This window comes from Phocoena sinus, chromosome 13 (assembly GCF_008692025.1).
Source record: "Phocoena sinus isolate mPhoSin1 chromosome 13, mPhoSin1.pri, whole genome shotgun sequence".
NCBI classification, from domain to species: domain Eukaryota; kingdom Metazoa; phylum Chordata; class Mammalia; order Artiodactyla; family Phocoenidae; genus Phocoena; species Phocoena sinus.
Genome location: NC_045775.1, coordinates 86366005 through 86384917, shown reverse-complemented (window position 1 = coordinate 86384917; position 18913 = coordinate 86366005). Strand labels below are relative to the sequence as shown.

General features: G+C 43.2%; 1 protein-coding gene across 2 annotated transcripts in view; it reads right to left on the bottom strand.

Annotated features, from left to right (window-relative positions):
* Positions 1-18913, bottom strand: part of TMEM182 (transmembrane protein 182) — a 228475-nt gene that overhangs the window by 54597 nt on the left and 154965 nt on the right. For both annotated transcript variants that reach the window (XR_004352992.1, XR_004352991.1), the window contains exon 4: positions 4440-4566. The gene's annotated coding sequence lies outside the window, so the exon portion shown is untranslated. The remainder of the gene's footprint in view (positions 1-4439; positions 4567-18913) is intronic.

The window sequence follows — 18913 nt, the reverse complement described above, 5'->3', positions numbered from 1 at the left end:
GTGAGGAGAAAAAAATGACATCAATGTCAAAATCCTCTGAAACAGAAATATCCAGAGAGCTGGCAAACTCGACAGTCATGGGACCAAGTTCAATCAATTATCTGAGGAGAATTGCTAACTATGTGTAATTATTTTAATACGTATCATTAGGCCATATTTTTGTAGTGTGCAATTCCTCTTTTACATTGTTTCCTTGTTTCCAGCCCTAAGGACATATTTTCAGTGTTATAATTTGTTCCTCTTAATGTGACGATTATTTGTGTTTTAGGAGTGATTTGTAGATTTTTTTGACAAGGGACAGGGGGCTCGTCATATTATAAATAAATTACAGAAAATTGGAACCAAACTACTGTTACTCATTGTTATGCTGACAGTTTAGAGGATTCACAGCTCATGAGCTTTGCTAACAAATTTTCAGTACCTTCTCTCTCTTTTAAAATTTTCTGTTTCTTCATCATTGTTGATGGCGTTTTCTCTTCTAAATGGCTTGCCTTGTGTATCCATTATCGCTGACCTGACCTGCCTGCATCTAAAGAATAGTAAAACGTTGAGGGGCTCCATCTTCTGGCCTAAAACCATCCTCCAAGGTCTGAGGACACCAGAACAAAGAGGTTCTACAGCTGTTGGGCAGGCTAACTTATTTGATCCATATAGAGGTCTCTTGCCGTCAACATTTTTCAGGTGGGGAAATGGGGACTGGAACCAATAATAACCTGGCCAAGGAGTCCCAGCTAGGGACCTGCCAGGGGGCCAGCCAGGATCTGAATCCTGGTTCCTCATCCCCACATCTTTACACCTTGCCTCTACCATGTTGGGAGAGACACTGCATTAGTAGTGAGTAGAGAGATGTTAGCCTGAAGTTACGATTTTGTTTTGATCAGATAGTAAGAATGGGAAGTTCAGGATCCATGACACCCCACAGTGGCCCCAAGACGTTACACACCAAAGTGGGCCATCTTCGTGGGTTAGATGTTGGAGGTACCTCTTGGCATCTGGGGAAGACGATACTTCTTCCATGTGTGTCTAATATAATGCAGAGACCTCCCCCCCCTTTATGTTTCATTTCCTGTCTCTCATATGAATCATGGGACACAGTTCTGAGCCTTGGGAACAGTGTCAGCTTAAGGCTGTGGCCCCAACAGAAGGCTCATCGTAAAGGATGAGTATTATGTCTCTTTCATAAGAATTAAAGATCTAATCTGTCCAGGGCTCCATCAATGCTGATCAGGGGGAGGGGTTTCTTCAAAAATGGAAGACACATGATCACATTTTATGGTCGAGATATCCTAATTATACAGTGGGGATTCATTTCGGTTACAGGATTTTTATTGGAAACGATTTAATTTCCAGTACCTGTCATTTGAAGTGTACAAGGAAGAGGCACATATAAGAATTACTGAAGCACAAAGCCAGGGCCTCTGTCATTTGCATACATCCATATAATATAATTTTTATCTTCTTTTCACATAGCAAGGCAGTGAAATTGCAGACATCATCCACAGACTGCTGCCTAGCATATTCGTCATAGCAAAACTGTTAAGAAGAAGAATGCGGGAAATTCAATTTTAGGAACTAGCTATATTTATCCACACAAGGAGAACTTTCTCAGATGCTAACCAGAGCAAAGGAAGGAGAGACTGTGTGTTTCCCTCCTGCTCTCCCCACGTTCAAAATTAAACCGAGTGCATAACTTCCCAAAGCAACTTGGTCATTTTCATTATGAAGATTAAACAAAAAGCAGGCCAGTGAGAAAGAAGAAAAGAAACCATAAGCAAATAAGCAGGAGTTGAGATCTCTAAGTTGTGTTACTAATGCATGCTGCTGGTTGGTCTTCGGTCTATTAAAGCAATTTGTGAAGCTATTACGTTTGGTCTGTGCAGCGGAGGGGTATCCCCAAGCCAAACAGCGACGCTCCCACGCTAAGCACTTACTCTCGCGCCTGCTCACATCCTGAGAGATGCTGTTTGTCACCATTCAAATAAGGCTTCCAGAAGACACCTTGTCTTCAGAAAATATCACCTTGTCAATAAATCTGCATTTCATCTGAGGCAGAATTATTCTAGGAAGTGCCTTTCAGAATGGCATACTTACAGCACTGCCTTTACAACTGTTTGATTCATAGAGCTTTGCCTTCAAGGCGTCTTCTCCATCCCTCCACACGTCCCACGGGCTCACAGTAGCCTGCCAAAGCCACCGCCAGCAAGGCCAGGAGCAGACGGGTGAGATCCCCATGATCTTACAAAAGCGAGTGATGAGGCGATTTTCCCTCCTGGAGAGGAGCCAGGGTCCTGCCCCTGGAGGAGGCCCTCGATAATCGTTAAATGAAGGAGTGCAGGACTGAAAGGGAGGGAGGATGGCAGGACAGCAAAACACTGGGCTGGTGATGAGAGGGCTCCGGGCTTCACAGAGTAGGAGGGAGACAGGTAAAGACAGGGTAGCGAGCATGTGATCGGGCTTCTGCCTGAGCTCCTGCCGGCCGTTTTTACTGTCCTGGCCCTCAATTCAAGAAGTACCGATTAGGGGCTTCCCTGGCAGTCCAGTGGGTAAGACTCCCAGCTTCCACTGCAAGGGGCATGGGTTCGATTCCTGGTCAGGGAACTAAGATCCCACATGCCGTGTGGCAAAAAAATTTTAAAAGACAGACAGAAAGAAAGAAAGAAAGGAAGGAAAGAAGGAAGGAAATAAAGAAAGAAAGAACGAAGAAAGAAAGAAAGAAAGGAAAGAAAGAAAAGAGAAAGAAAGAGAAAGAAAGAAAGAAAAAGGAAGGAAGGAAGAAGGAAATAAAGAAAGAGAGAGAAAGAAGGAAAGAAAGAAAGAAGGAAAGAAAGAAAGAAAAAGAAAGGAAGGAAGGAAGGAAGACTGATTAAACAGGTGGTCATTAGAACTAATTATTTCTTCAACGGATTCTGATACAAGCTTCAACAAATCCTATAAATGAGGGCTTTCAGGGACATATAAGGACTAGGAGCATGACCACGAGAAGGAGGCAATACATTATTGCTATAGGTCAAGGGGATCTGGTGCCTTTCTAATGAATTCATTTTTACCCACTGAAGGCCTCAAAGCTCTCCTGAAGTTACTACGTTGCCTGCGATAAGGTCACCTCTGATATAAACACGTTGAACTGGTGGCGTCTAGGTATCCATACGGCTCTATCACACAGGACCGCCCCATATCATCACATCCTCTGTAACAGCAGGTGCAGTAATCCCCACCCAGCCTCCCCACGCCGAAGGCTTCAATGGACGTCCCCTGTGAACAGGGATTTGGGGAAAGTGATTTGGGGAGTGCCCGGTGTCAAAAAATTCATATTGCCACTTTGATCACAAGCAGCGTGGGACCGAAAGTTTTTGAACAACCAACCATTTGAGAGTGTGTAACATGCTTGTGAAAATATTCAAGGCATAGTTAGATAAATAACAGATCCAGTGTCTATTTTTACTTTGCCTTGATGAGAAGCTTTGCAGGAGAGACTGTTGGTAGTTAATTCTCCTTAACAACAATCTGTGTAATCACAAACCCCAATTAGCCGTGCCTGTTCTGTGCTATACAAACTATTTCCTTAGCGCTTCACATCACTACTTTGTAATTAGCTTTCATCTACCCGAGCTTTGACTAAAAAAATATAAAAGAGTGTAAGTGATTGTACTGCCACTCAGTATTCTGAGAAATAATCACCCGCGATTTCAATCAGATTAATTTTATCACCCGTATTAAGGAAAATTACCTCGCTCTTCACTCTCTACAGCTGAGGGCTATTTCATTTCCTGAGATGTTCATAAAAGCATAATATAAAGCAATCTGTAATTGTAAATATCCTTCCCTAATAACTTTGAGATATTTCCTTAATACATCTTTACATTTGGAGTTTCCGTTCCATAAAATACAGTAACAAGTGCTCTATTATGTTTTAAGTGTGTGCTGTTAAGCCGGACAACTCGGCGCTGTCCTTCCTGTTTTTACGTTGGGTTATATTTAACTTGTAGATAATGGGAACAAGGTTTAGAAGTGATGGAGCGGAATAATGGCGTTACAGCAATAATATATCTTGCCTTTGTGAGGAATAGAACTTTACAGCCCTATTTCAGGTCAGCCAACACCGATGCCATTTTTCACAGCCTGACAACTTTCACCTTCACCCAAACTCCTAATGTGTTTGCAACACCCTTTCCAGCCAGGACACAGGCCTCCTGCTACTGGTACCCTTCCTTGTAGACCCCTTCGGAAAGCAACAAAAAAGGATGAGAAAAGAAAAGGAAGGAAAAATAAAGACTGTCCTAGCTGGTGGCGGATTCTTGGGGCATCCAGAGATCCCACACGCGGCAATGCAAAGGATTGAGACCTTCCACTGAGAGTGAGTGATCACAGGGAAGGTTTCAATCCCAGCTGTGTGGAGAGCTGGAACTTTCCCACTGGACTGAGTGCATTACGGTGCTTACCTTCATCAGCTGCAGGGCAGGACTGTTGTTCTGATTAGGTGGCCGGTGGCTGTCTAACACTACACTGCAGTTCTCCGACTCCCTGACAAGACGATTTATTAGGTGAGTCATTCCATCCGAGTTGTACCTGGAAGATGGATTTTAGAAGTATTCAGGATTCTGAGCTCAAAAACAAGTCAAAGCCCCAAAGCTGGGAACCTTGGGGGGTCTACCTGAAACCTTGCTGATCATATTAAAACATAATTTGTATCCTGAGCCACCAATCCATAGTTTCATGCATAAGAAGTCTACCAGCATCTAAGATGCGGCATACCTAGCCAACACGTACAACTGTATACACCTGTCCTGGTGGGCACAGGTCATTTAAATTTGATAAAGACCACAGGGGGCAGGCTGGTGCGGAAGGGACGTTCCATCGCTCTGTGCAGTGGACCTTGAATTGCTCTCATATAGGCAGGCCCCATAGGGAAATGAAGTGTTGTTCAGATCGCTTTAATCTGCTCCCCTCCAGCAAACACAGTGGCTTTTGCCAGCTCAACTCAAAAGTGTTCTTCCTTGCTTAATATTCTTCCTGCCTCTCTGTCTCCTGGCAGGTTTGCAAAGGTTTTTTTTGTTGTTGTTTTGTTTTCCTGCAAAATAAGGTCATGTGGACCAAAACTTTGGGATTCGAAATGGGAAGGGGAAGAAAAGAAAGTGAAACCATTTGTTGTTTTCTTGGTTTTCTGATGCAAGTCAGGACATGGCAGAGACACGCACTTGGGTGTGGAAGCATGTCCAGTGAGAAAGGTCCACAGCACCCATTTCCCATATTGGCATTTTTTTGTAAACACTGTTCTGACCCCGACTGCTGATGTAGGCAATGCTTTGAGCCTGACTGCTGATGTAGGCAATACTGTGACCTGGGGCAACCTGTGACATCTCCATACCTCTGAGGACAGGCCTTCCAGGATGTGAGCAGTGAAACGAAACTGAGACCCTATAAACTAATTAGCTTCCCTCATTTTACTTCCCTCGCTGTCAGAAGAAAGGGTTTAACACATGTTCTTGCCTTGTATATTCTAATCCTTCCATCAAGACAGAAGACCTTTTAAAACATGAAGATGTCATCTGCTATTACAAAGAAGACTCAGGCTTGTGCATTTCACATGAAATCCAACCAGCGCCCTCCCAGACACTGCTGTAGGGCTGCCCCTATGCAGCGTTCATTTGAAAACATCAATGGGTTACATCACGTTAGGGTATAGAATAAACATTTAACCCTGACACGGGAAGCTTTGCTTTATGATATCCAAAGAGGTAGCTTCTATTCTAACTTATTACCTATACCGCCCAACATTGAAAAGTTAATGGATTATTGCAGGTGGAGTAAGGGCCAACAAGTTAGGGACAAAGAAAGTGTGTGTGTACGTGGGGGAATAATACACATTGTACAAGTGGATGGTTCAAAAGAAAATGTCTGTTTTGAATACCTCTCGTCAGGCATTAGTAACGAAAGTCATCTCCTGAAGGACATTGGATCTCTTGCTATTTTCCCTGAAGTTCTATGGTATAAGGAAAAGCCAGCAGGCACACAAACAGTGGTGACCGGGACCCATGTTCACACGAGTGAGCCTGACGAGTGAGGGTCAGCGATGAACCAAGGAAACGTGCGCTGGGTCCCATGCATCCACCCGCATAGTCCTGTTAGGTGGACTCGCTTAGGAAAAGCTCAACTGCTCTTTGTTTTTATGGAGGTCAGATTAATTAATTAAAGATTTTTCTTTCACCATGTAGGAAAATTACCTTGGGAAAAAGCTTTAATTTAAATATCGAAATATTTCTTAACCTGTGAATTTCAAAAGCTTATAAAGGACAGTATGATTTGGAATCATCCCTTTTTTTGGCGGTGGCGGGGGGGCCTCGTGCCACACAGCTTGCGGGAACTTAGCTCCCCGATCAGAGATCAAACCCGAGCCCCCTGCTGTGGAAGTGTGGAGCCTTAACCACTGGACCCCCAGGGAATTCCCTAGAATCATCACTTTCAAATTGAGCTTCAGACAGTTATGACAGTTCATTTTAGAATGCATTCATTCCCTACACACTGATTTTTATTGAACATTTACTATATGAACACTTACTATATATTGAATGTTATGCTAAGAACTGGCTGTCAGAGGGAGGGTCTTTTTTTTAACACAGTCAATGGAAAGAATATTCAAAAACTTTTTCTTTGGTTTTTTTGTTTGTTTGTTTTTACTTGGTCACTGTTTGCAAAAGTACCTAGCTTGAGGAAGAGATGCCAAGACTGAAAACTATGAAATCCTTTCATAAGTGTCTCTTCATATTACCAGGAAATACTCCCTAGAGATAAGGGTGGGGAAACTCAAATAACCTAGCACATGTAAAATCTGCACTTCAGTTTACAGGCAAGAAACACCAACACAACTCGCTTCTGATTGGAGCATGTTGACAGGCAGGGAAAGCAGAACGATAGTGCGGAAACAATACGCGCTTAAGATGAAAAGGTAAAAAGTAATTAAAAGGAAGAGAAGGCAAGGAGTTCCCTGGGACCGCATCTTCTCCAGGTTCAGTGGGCTGGTGCCCAGTAGTCCCATGGCCCAGCCTGACTGCTGAGAGAAGGTGACTGAAGGCCCAGCCCGGATGGAGGGGAACACGATTCTGACCCCAGGAGCGATGGGAAAAGCACCAATCCTTCCCCGAACTTCAGTTGGCGAGGTCACAAATGACATGAGTCTCATGGTTTTAAAATGCCCTGCTTAGATTGTTCAGGGATATATTAGTATCCTCAGGTGGCTATAACTACTATCACAGACTGGGGAGCTTAAAGGACAGAAATGGATTTCCTCACAGTTCTGGAGGCTAGAAGTTCATGATCAAGTTGCCCGCGGGGCTGACGTCTGGTGAGAGCTCTCATCTTGGGTGGCAGGCAGCTACCTTTTTGTTGTCCTTCACATGGCCTTTCCTCAGTGTACACACACACACACACACACACACACACATCTCATGTGTCTCTCATAGCGACACTCATCGCATTGGATCAGGGGCCACCCTTGCCCTCTCATTTAACCCAAATTACTTCCTTAGAGGTCTCGTTTCCAAAAACAGTCCCACTGGGGGTTAGCACTGCAACATATGAATTTTCTGGGGACACAGACATTCAGTCCACAATAAGGGAATTTTACTAAAATAAATGGCTCGAGTAAGATCACCACACGACTGTCCTAATTACCTTAGACATCATCACACAATAGAGATGGAGGGGTGGAAAAGGGCCTTGGTGAAGAAGCTTAACTGCATCACGTGATTGAAGGGCCGTAGCTGCTTCCTTGGACATTTGTGCCAAACGTCAGACAAGGAGGGGCACGCAGGGTCCACAGGCTCCCAGAGTTCCCACCCTGCTCCATCCCCTGCGGGAGTGAATGCTCAGAGGAGACCACTCCTGTCCCTCCTTCAACCAGAAGTAAACACAATGGTGCTATTTGTTCACTTTGCTTTGTTTTTTCAGAAGACTCCCTCTTTCCACAGGCTTCATTTAAACAAAACCACATGAAGTTTTGACTCTTTTTCAGGAAAGCCCTTGTGAGCTGCCCAAGCTCCGTGGGGTATTCTGCCCTTTCTAGTCCTTTGCCTGCTACAGCAACGAGCAGAAATGTAGTAGCACTCGTACATTTTTGTGGAAAGAGTTTAAAAATAAAGATAACTTTATCTGTGAACAAACACTTCAAATAAATCCATCTACAGATATACCCAGCAAAACCTCTCTCTGCTGAATATTTTCCTGGTAGTATAACTCTTGGTAGTGTTTTGTTTTGTTTGGTTTTGCTCGTCTGTTTGTTTTGTTTTTAGCTATCTCTCTTTGTTTTGCCCCTTAGTGATTGCTCTAGCATCTAAAAGATGCATCTTTATCTTAGAGTTTATTTACCTTAAAATAATACTATATCATGACATATAGCACAAGAACCTTACAAGGGTACACTTCTCTTTCCCACTTCCCAACTTCTGTACTATTTTTGTCACATATTTTTGCATATGTTAGAAACCCCACAATATGTTGTTATTAGTTTACTAGCTTTAGACAGTCAATTATCTTTTAAATAACTGTAAAAATGAAAAAATACTATTTAACATTTACCCATATATTTAACATCTTTGACATTCTTCACTCTTTTGTGTAGATCCAAGTTTCCATCTGGTATTACTTATATTTGGCCCAGAGAACTTCCCTTCATGTTTCTTGTAGTGCAGGTCTGCTGATGACAAATTCTCTCAGCATTTGTTTTTCTTAAAGTGTCTTTATTTTACCTTTATTTTCAAGGGGTTTTTTTTCCCCACAGGATGTAGAATTCTACATTGACATTTTTTGTTCTTTCAGCATTTAAAAAATGTTTCATTGACTTTGGGCTTGCATAGTTTCTTAACAGAATTGGCACTAACTCTTTTCTTCACTCCCCTTAATATAATATGCATTTTTTTTTCTATCAGATTTCAAAATTTTTGACTTTGTCACTGGTTTTCATGAATTTCATTACCATGTACCTAACTGTTTATCCTACTTGAGATTTTTGAGTTTCTTGGATCAATGGGTTTATAAGTTTTATTATACTTGAAAATTTTAGGCCATTATTCTTGAATTATTTTGTAGCACCCTTCTCTCTTTTTCCTGCTAGGATTCAAAATACACATATGATAGGCCAGTTAGTATTGTCTTTCAGGTCGGTCCACTTTTTAGCCGTTTTACGCCTGTACTTTGTTTCACTGTTTCCTATTGTCTTGCCTTCAAATTTACTGATCTTTTCTTCTGCAATGTCTAATCTGCTGTTAATCCTATACAGTGAATTTCTCATTTCAGATATTGTGTTTTTCAGTTCTATGGTTTCAATTTCTTCCTTTTTATTGTTTCAATTTCTATCTCCCTTATGCTCATGACTTTCCTTTAAATTCTTGGATATACTTATAATAACATTTTATATTTCTTATCTGCTAATTGTATCATCTCTGTCATTTCTGTGTCTGTTTCTATTGACTGATTTTTCTCCAGGTACGGGCCACATTCCCCTTCTTCAAATGTCTAGTAATTGTTATTAGATGCTGCACATTGTGGTTGTTACATTGTTGAGTGCTTGATTTTGTGGCCTTTATGTAAAGTGTTGAGCTTTGTTCTGGCAGACAGTTATTAGCAGGTTATTTTTTTGCTTTGGAAGCTTGTTTTTAAGCTATATCAGGGTGGGCCTAGAGTAGTCTTTATTGAGGGCAGTTTAGCCATACTAACAAGACCTCACTCTGCTGAGGTCTCTACTGAAGGCCCTGCAAAGGCAACAGAATTTCTTCACTCAGACCAGCTGGAATGTGACTGCCTCCCAGCTCTGTGTGAGCTCTGGAAGTATTCAGCTTACAACTCACTAGTCATTATTTTTTTGCCCTGATCATGGAGTTTTACTCTATGCATGTACAGTTTAGTACATAGAAAGTCTTGAGGAAACTCCTGTAAGGGTTTCTCTCTTCTCTCTTCTTTCTTCTCTCTCTCCTTCCCTCTCCCTCTCTCTCCCTATTCCCTCTCTCTCTCCTCAGTGGTACTCTGCTTTGAAAATTCCAGCCACATGAAACTACCTGTACTACAATCTCTGTCTTGTCAGCTCAGTAAGGCCACTCTTCTCTGCCTAAGTTCTTCCTCCTTACACTCCAGTTTTAAAGAACTCCAAGCAGCAAACTGGGGCGTCCATAGCACTCACTTTGTTTGTTTCCCTCTTCTTCAGTATCCTAGTCCTGCAGTGCCTGGTGTTCAGTGTCTTTAAAAAAATCATTTCATGGACTTTGTCTAGTTTTCTAGGTATCTATGGCATGAGTGCCGGTTGGTTACTTCAGCATGGCCAGAAGCAATCCTTCTTTTGCTTTTTAATTTTAAAACTACATAACTTATCTTCATCTTCCAATATAAAGTTTTTTGACAAAAGTTCATATAGAAGTATTATTTTTATATCCCCCAAACTCAATACAACATACCAAGCAATTGCATAACCAAGCAATATGCAGAAAAGTCTTGAATTACAGTCCATATGCAACTCACAGAATCATGGGTAGTTGTGATAAAATTCATACCAAGTGTCATCAGAAAGAACACGTGCTTTAAATGTTGGAGGTAAGAGTGGCCATGGAGCAGCAGTAAAAACAACTGTTGGCTAACAGCCTAGGTAATATATTAGTGATCTGGAAGTAGAGCTTACATTGTGCATCTTAACACAGTGGCTTGTTACAGCTATGTGGGACACTTAGAGTACTTGCATTGTATTCAGGACATTAGCTCGGGATTTTGTGTTCACATGGAAGGCCATAATTTTTCCCATTTATGGTAACGGAAAATGACCATCCACTGAGTGTTTTCAGGCAGATATCTGTTTTTCTGCATAGGATCCCTGACGTTGAGCATGAAATGACTGCATTTCCTAATGGAAAGGCTTCTCCCAAAAATATTCCAAAGCGTCCAGGTGAGCACATTCTCATCCTTAGCAAGGCTCAATTCCTGCCTAAACACCTAGAGAATAGTTTTGGAGGGTTCATTTGAATAAAATCATAAGGAGATTATTTGAGACAGGTCTGGATCCCGACATCTGAGACCTGCTGAAAGATGCGTAAACCATTCAAGCAGGCACATGCCGAGCTGACTCCAGTAAATAAAAGAAAAAATTTCAAGAGAGAACCTGAAACATTTTGACCTAAAGAACTGTTACTAGCATGAGAAGCTCTTATGATGAGTGCACATGAAAAGTCCTTATCACAAAGGAGATGCCTAGTTATTAGACAGTTTAACGAAATTTCTGATGTGCAGTATTAAAACAATTGAAAAATCCAGTACTGAGGATTGATGTCTCAGAATTCACAGAATGATTCTTTTTGACCAAAACCCATTGATTTGAAAGGATTAAATAAGACTGAAATCTCTTCAAACAGAAGCACCCAATTTACTAATGATTTGTACCTATAGGCAAATCAAATTAATTGCACTATTTCTGGAAATGTTACAAGCAGAGAGGGAAATTTCGCATTCATCAAACCCATTTAAATCCATTTGGAACCCTTTTTGAGAGGCATTAAAAAGATTTAGCTGTTTAAGGAGTGAGCAAGGCTATTTAGACACAATTATTTAAAAGTATTAAAACATGCTTCTGGTTTCCCCTTAATTTAGTAGCACGATGTCCAGGACCTCTCTGATGCACTGAATCCATCGTGGGTTTGACATTGGCCTCGGTTGTTTTCTTTTATCAAAGATTCTGGCATCATAAGAGCCCAGGCCACTTTCTCCTTCAAGAAATATATATTATTAAGTCTCTAATTAGAAAGGAATCAAGAAATAAGCTGTCAGCTGAAATTTATGATTCCTTATAAAATGCTAAGGGCCACAATGGTTCATTTTAAAACGCTGGCTGCCACACATTTCCTTTCCTTTGGCTGCAATCACTTAACAAAGAAAAAGCATTTCTGAGCCACAAATATTACATCTAAGAACTCACAGGAGTGATGTTCAAATGAAGTACTTTGTAGGACAGAATCTAATCATGCTGATGGGATTGGGTTTTAGTCTCGCTTACCTAGTCTCTGATTTATAGCCCTCCCTACACTCTTTTGGGGGAAAATGCAGCCATTTCCCCCCATTTTAGTGGCATTAATAGACATAAATGGGTAAGGCTAGGAGGGGCAAAGTGGCTGGGGAGAGAGGCCAGAGATGACTTGTGTACAGAGTGGTGAGTTTAGCAGCATCCCTGCCATTCCTGGTAATAGAAATCACGCGGTTATAGCCCCCGTCTCCCAGTGGACAAGTACAGTCCCCCAGCTTCTCATTAGAGAACAACTGCATCCCTCCCTTTTCCACATTAAACATGGGCTACACTTTGTGAAGGAAACACCCAAGGTCTTGGACCGGTGATTTGGCTCCAGCTTCAACTCTGTTTACCACTTGGTAGAGCAGCCCCTACTCCGTGGTGAGGGGACGTGTGCAAGCAGTGGGCAGCAAGTCTGGACATGCTTGGTCACCACTCTTTCAGAAGGTCAGGCTCAAGATTTCGGGCAGAATTAGCTTTGCCAACTGCCTTATTCCCTCTGCTCCCAGAGACCCATACACTACAGTCTTTAACAGAAAGATTTCCTGTGAAGTTAAAATAAAGGAGACCAGCAACTTTTTTTAGACGTGTTTTGAAATGGACATAAATCTGAACTAGCCGTACAAACATGCCTAACGCCAGTTTCAGAGCTGACCGTTTACTACTTTCTACTTTCTTAAACCTATTGTCCCATTTTCAATAATATTTTAAATTTACTTTTTTTTTTTTTTTTTTTTTTGGTACGCAGGCCTCTCACTGTTGTGGCCTCTCCCGTTGCGGAGCACAGGCTCCGGACGCGCAGGCTCAGCGGCCATGGCTCACGGGCCCAGCCGCTCCGCGGCATGTGGGATCTTCCCGGACCGGGACACGAACCCGCGCTCCCTGCATTGGCAGGCGGACTCTCAACCACTGCGCCACCAGGGAAGCCCTAACCTTACTTTTTAAAACGCCTTTATGCTTAGCACGACACGGCCCCATGTAGACTGCGGAATTTTCCAGGATGCTGGAATGTTAGGCAGAGTTCTCAAGCCTGACAGATCCTTTTCTCTCTCCATCATCCTAATTTTTAAAGTGTTAAAAGGTCCCCGCTGATCCCCTGGACTGCATTCTGACCCAGCTTCCTCTGTGCTTGTTGTTCTGGCAACTAAGCTGTCTTCTAGTCATAACTCCAACACCTCTGCAGGGCTTCAGGCTGTTACTAAGGTTTCCTTGTACCCAAGGTGCCTCATCTCCTTGAATTTGTTGATCTTCGAAAGCAGGGGGTGCTTTCCCACTCTGGATAGGGTCAACATCATCTTGCTGGCAGAGTCAGCCAAGGGTTAGCAAGCTGCCCTTGTTTCCAGCACCTTCTCAGCCATGAACAGTCCACATCATGCACGATGAAGCATTTTCCCTCAATCCTACTTTAGGATCTTATACTTTTATTCTACTTCGAAGTTTCTTGTGCCCGGAGTCCCACTGCCTTCCCAACTCTATTCTTTCTCCACCAAAGCTTAATGGTCCAATATCACTTAGAAAGAATCCTGGACTTCCAGAGCAGGTAAATAAATGAGATGTAATCTCACCTTGTTTCCCATTTTACAAATGAGAAAACTGAAGAGCGTGTTGACGAAGTGAGTTGTCCAAAGTCACAGCTGATCCCGGGAATTCTCACCTAGGGTGGTGCTTTCCCAGTGTCAAGGCTGGGTCTTGCCCAGTGATTGGTTCTTCATGCCTGTATGATAACCCAAGTGTTTAAGACGAAGAGCGTCAGGTTTCCATGTGCTCTAACTGAAGGAGGGATGAGTGGAGGAGTTACAGGCACCATGTCAGGCAGGGTCTCTCAGCTGCGCCCCCTTCTGGCTGCCAGCCACTTCCACTGGGACTTTTGCCGACTGCACAGAAAAGAAGAAACCCACCACCAACTCTGCTGTCACAGGGCTACCTCCTTTCGAAAAAATTCTGTCCTGGATTATCTGTCTTCTACCCTCCAAAATTTTTCTTCCCCTCCCTTGACAAAGGGGACAACAATTGCAACAAGTATCTTACGAAGAGTTTGGAAGAGCTGGAAGACCAAGCCATCCAAGGATGCCTGGAAGAAAGGACTCACCAGGGGGACATGCTCGATCCCAATGTGGCCACAGCAGCTGGAGCAGAGACTGTGGAGGTGGTGGCTGCAGCCCTGGAAGGCATCTGAGTGACGGCCCAAAATGATGACCAGGCAAAGCATTTCCAATCGTCCTCTGGTGGTTACCATGCTGCAGCCCTGATGCACACAGGACTACCCTACATGCCACAGGCAAGGACCTCTCCATCACTGCGAGTGTTCAAGTGGGGATGTGAGAGAGGAAATCCTGTCTCCATACCTGCTAGGGCTCTGGGGCTTCGTTGTGCATTTTTCACAGTCTTGATTTTGACTGTTGCTGTTGACTGTGAAGCGCCCACATTAGCAGCCAGCCCTCGACCACACAGCTGTGCCCACTTCAGATGTGTGTATTTTCTCACACCAGCCAAAGGGCTGTTGTTTTCCTGACCTTCTAGTTTGGCTTCCATTTTTAGCTTTTATTCTTTTTGCTTCGGATGTCAATGGCTGTCCTCTTTCGTAATGATCAAATGAGCACTTTGTACGCAAAAACCTATCAGAATATACTATGTTATCATTTTTTTTTCAATTTTGAGGGGAAGGGGGGAATAAAACAATGCACACATTGCCAGGAAAAATGATCCCTCTGAAAAGTAAATTTGCTTTTAAAATATAGATAATAAAATCACCAAGTTCCCATGCCAAACATCACCATCAACAAATTAAAAACCTTCCACCTTCACACCACAAATGGTAAAAGCCTTGATATCTAGGTGCAGAAAAAGCCATTGAAGACATAGACACCTCGATATGTAGGTGCGGGAAAAGTCATTGAAGACACAGACACCTGATTTGTAAATACAAATAGACATTTTCGTATCCACAGAAAGTTATATGTGAGAAAGAAAATCACACGTGCAAACACATTGGCTGCTTCCGAAAACTTGGCCCCGAAAGTCGACTATATTTTGCCATTGGCAGATGTTGTTGTTGTTTTTATCATTGGAGACGTCGGTATTTTTACACACTTCAGAAAGGATCTCTAAAATCACGAATGCTTTTTAAAACAAACTTAAAGTAAGCATTTACATTCAGGGTCCAAAACAAGGTACCGGTAGGAGCCGGCCCTCTAATGAGATTTTTTTTTTTTCCTTCCCTAAACAAATGCAGAATGATGTGTGATGCACTTTCGAAGCCAGGTCCCCTTTAAGAACCCAGGGATGGCCATCGCCACTGAATAACCCGCCAGCCCTCACCAGAGATGTCTGCCGTGCAAAACCTGTGACAAAGGACTGAAATGACAGCACTCTGACTCACTCTTACATTGTGTTTGTTTAGGAAGGTCCTAGAAATTGTATTTCACCAACCACATTCGCTATCAACACACAATTATCTGGCTTAATCATGTGGAACAGTGGCAAATTCACCTGGGGCTTAAGAACTAATGACATTCTCGTCTGAGCTGCTTTAGTGAAATGGCCTAGCACCTGAAGCAGGAACAGCAAGATTGCTCAAGAAAATTTGGTTTTCTGTTTTCATTTCACAGCATAGGGCCTCTGCTCAAATCAACAAACACTCCTGATTAAATAGCCGTGGTAGCTGGCTTCTCCGCACTCCCGCGTGTGGCTCGGAATGTACATCGAGCACCCCAGCCTTTACAGGGAAAGGACTGTCTGCGACTTGTTGGTGAGGCATTGTCTTTCTGACGGGGAAAATAAGTAAATCAATTGGCAGTGCATAATTTGGGTCTGATTATAGTTATTAGCGTGGGCAACCCTTGTGTGGCTGGAAGCACCGCCAGCCCTGCAGCCCCAAAGTCACGCAAATACACTCAGGTGTATATTTTCATTTCCTCTTGCCATCTGGGGCGAGGGCATTAAGATTCTGCTTACTCCTGAAAAATCCAGCCCCTACCCTCGGCCTTAACCCCCAGTGTGCAAGGGGCTTTGTAGAGTCACTGCTGATTCTGCTGCTAAATCCCAAGGAGGGGAGAGACCAATTTTCAAAAGCTGGCAGGGGCGAGAAATGGAGTGTTCAGACTTCCAAATGCTTCAGAAAAAGGGGGGCAGGCTCAGCGTTTCTTCTGGAGGGCTGCAGGAGGAACGGCCTTCACGCAACAGAGAGATGGCTGATTTGCCTTAGCAGGCAAAGGCAGACCAGGAGAGCCTACCGAATTCCTGTTTTCCCTCTTGGTGTGTGCTCCACACCAAATGTCCTTTTATTTCTAACTTTCTTTTATCCCTCTCATTAGCGTGGGCTGCGGGGCTATCGGTGATGAGCAGAACGCTTCAACTTCAGCTAAATTTTTTGGTGTTACTGCTAGCTCTGGTGCTGGGCTGCCTGCAGCTGAGCCCCAAAGCCTGCTGTTTAAAGAAATTCCGGAAGTCCTTAAGTTTGCCAGCTGTAAGCGTAGCTTCACGTGCTCTCCCTCTGATTCTGTGTCCTCATCCTGTCTGCATCTCATCTCACGACTTCTAACTACCACTGACACCACGACTGTCCCTACCCATCGGATATGCAGGAATGCATAAACTGGGAAAAACAGTACTCAGAGCAGAAGCAAAAATAATAATGATAAACGCAAAGCAGTAAAGGATAAAAAGAGAGAGAGAGAAAGCAGTAAAAGCTAAAAATTCGCACAAGTCTGAAGATTCGTTGTCATACTGACTTTCAATACTACATTTTTAAAAAAATCAGGTGGCATTTTATAGGAAAGTCTTTTGATACTTGACAAACTAAAGGTCTTTTTGATTGCGCTCCAAAAGTAAACTGCCTCATAATAAAACGGCTAATGGCACAAATACCAGCTCCCCCAGGATCCTGAGGGGGTGAATTCATCACACTCTTTTTCACCAGCCAAGTTCAGAACGTGTGGTTTCTCGGTGGACACGCCTGCCAATGTGACTGCTTTGATCGCTGCGAGACAAAGTGTAATCAACCTTCATTGTACAGTTCAAATAAAGTTCCTACATACTCATCACCAACAGTACACGGCTGCCGATCATTGGCCGGAAGCAGCAGTTCCCGACATCCTCAGAAAGAGACACAATACAGCCCAAGATGACATGAGGTATGGGATATTTCTCATAAAAAGGAGGCACTTATTGATACATATGAGGCAGTTTACATATGAGGAATCGGGGCTCAGACAGGAAATAGCATTAGTTCAAAATCAACTAGCTCTGAGAAGTATGGCTACAACCTGCATCAATTGTTTCTATGAAGCCTCGGAAATGGAAATGACTTAGAAAAATCTAAAACCAACTCCTTACAAAATCGTACATACCCAGAAGTCCCTTGTCTTGGTAAAGGGCTCAATGTTTTGCTGCTTTTGCATCCACTGCAGCTTTAGTCTCCCCCAGAACCTCTCCCTCCCTCATCCTTCTACCTACCATCCACAATGCTGATGCGTCCACCACCCACTATGTGAAAGGGACCTGAAGCTGAACAAGACACAATTATGCCACGAAGGGGTCTACAGTGTGGGTGCTATAGGGCTAGAGAAAAATAAAACTAACGAGTTTTCAGCATCCACTATAATTATAGAAACATATGCAAGAGCTTAAGGAACATAAATGGAAATGACCATTCTATTAGCAGAAGAAAGTACAGCAACTTTTCACAATAAAAAATGATATTTACACAATAGCACTGAGTTTTGTTTTAGTATCTCAGAGAGAAAGGTTGGGGACGTGGCCTTCCAGGTGGAGGAAACAGCATCCATGCCCTGGTCCACTCTTCTATTCCCTCGGTAATAATTAGTATTGCTCTAGGCACCGAAAACAGAGGACTGGGGAAATGATACCGTCTCTGCTCTTGTGAACTGGAGGCTACCGGGGCAGACATAAAATCACCAAATGATCACATAGCCACAAACAGTGCCAAGTAGCATGAAGAAAAATAGGGACAGGAGCTTAGAGCAGTGCCAGTCCTCTCTGAGGAGGTGATGTGTAAGTCTAGACCTCAGGAATGAAACTGAGAGACAGTCATGTGCGTGAGGCAGGGGGGAAAGCCCTGCTGAGGAGGGAAGACCCCCGCTAAGAGCTGTCACATTTTTGTCTAGACCAGTTAAATCCTGACTATTGCCAAAGGGTCTGGACCTCCTACCCCAAATGGACGAACCGTGTAAATAACCCGCTTGGTGGAATTCTGGTTTTACTTTTCTCTCACCACCACGTGCAGCCTGTGACTTTGTGTGAATCACTTCCCTTCCACGCATCCACTTCTAGACAGATGAGCACAACAAGAAAAAGCTCAAACCTGACAATGTTAATAACAGAAAATCAGTGATGAAGAAAGTTCGTCTCCTGAAAGCAGTAGTTTTCTCTTGACCTGACCAAACTATTCCGTTCCCTCCCCTGTAGTCCTGGGACAGAAACGATCTTCCTACTGTCTCAGAGTGAAACGCTTTCACCATCTCCCTCAGCAAGCTGGATTATAAATCCTATCTGACCATTCAAATCTACATGAAGTACTTGTCTAAAAAAAAAAGTTTTCGTTGTTCCATAGTCCACATGTTTGCAAAATTATCTCACAATTTTTAATTAAGGGGGGATGAAGTAAAAATACCCAGACTAATTCATTACTAAAAAGAACTCTATTGGGCTTCCCTGGTGGCACGGTGGATGAGAGTCCGCCTGCCGATGCAGGGGACACAGGTTCGTGCCCGGGTCCGGGAGGATCCCACATGCCGTGGAGCAGCTGGGCCCATGAGCCATGGCCGCTGAGCCTGCGCGTCCAGAGCCTGTGCTCCACAACGGGAGAGGCCACAACAGTGAGAGGCCCGTGTACCGCAAAAAAAAAATAATAAAATAAAATAA